The 579-nt window shown below is 54.9% G+C and overlaps 1 protein-coding gene across 1 annotated transcript in view; it reads right to left on the bottom strand.

The window, feature by feature from the left end:
- Positions 1–579, bottom strand: part of GRAMD1B (GRAM domain containing 1B) — a 183,991-nt gene that overhangs the window by 10,075 nt on the left and 173,337 nt on the right. The gene's annotated exons all lie outside the window — the stretch shown is intronic.

Here is a 579-nt window from a genome sequence, read left to right as displayed (position 1 = left end):
ACTCTTCGAGACCCCATGGACTGCAGCCTACCCAGGCTCCTCCGTCCATGGGGTTTTCCAGGCAAGAGTACTGGAGTGGGGTGCCATTGCCTTCTCCAATGAGTGAAAGTAAAAAGTGAAAGTGAAGTCGCTCAGTCGTGTCCAACTCTTCGAGACCCCATGGACTGCAGCCCACCAGGCTCCTCCATCCATGGGGTTTTCCAGGCAAGAGTACTGGAGTGGGGTGCCATTGCCTTCTCCGATCCAGCACTGCAGTAACCATCAATTCCTGCCCGTCTGACCCACTTGAAATTGAGTTCCTGTCACGGATGCTGTATGCAGCGTTTTCTTCTGAGTCCTGAAGGCCTAGCACACAGTAAAGCACTGAATCAAACAGAAAAAAGCAGCAAAGAGGCAAGGAGTGACAGACAGAGCAACGGATCTGGAGAGATACTAGAGGAGAAAGCAAGAACCGGGGCAGCAGCGAGGCTGTTTGGACGCCTGAGGACAGATGGGGAGGAGGCGGCAGGCGAGAAAGGAAGGGGCGGGAGCAGGGCTGGGGGAGAGCTGGAGTCCCTTACACACAGCTGATAACCAGCA

This window comes from Bison bison, unplaced genomic scaffold, assembly GCF_000754665.1.
Source record: "Bison bison bison isolate TAMUID 2011002044 unplaced genomic scaffold, Bison_UMD1.0 scf7180017864518, whole genome shotgun sequence".
NCBI lineage: Eukaryota > Metazoa > Chordata > Mammalia > Artiodactyla > Bovidae > Bison > Bison bison.
Note: the sequence above shows the minus strand (reverse complement) of the source record. Positions and strands in the feature narration are given on the sequence as shown.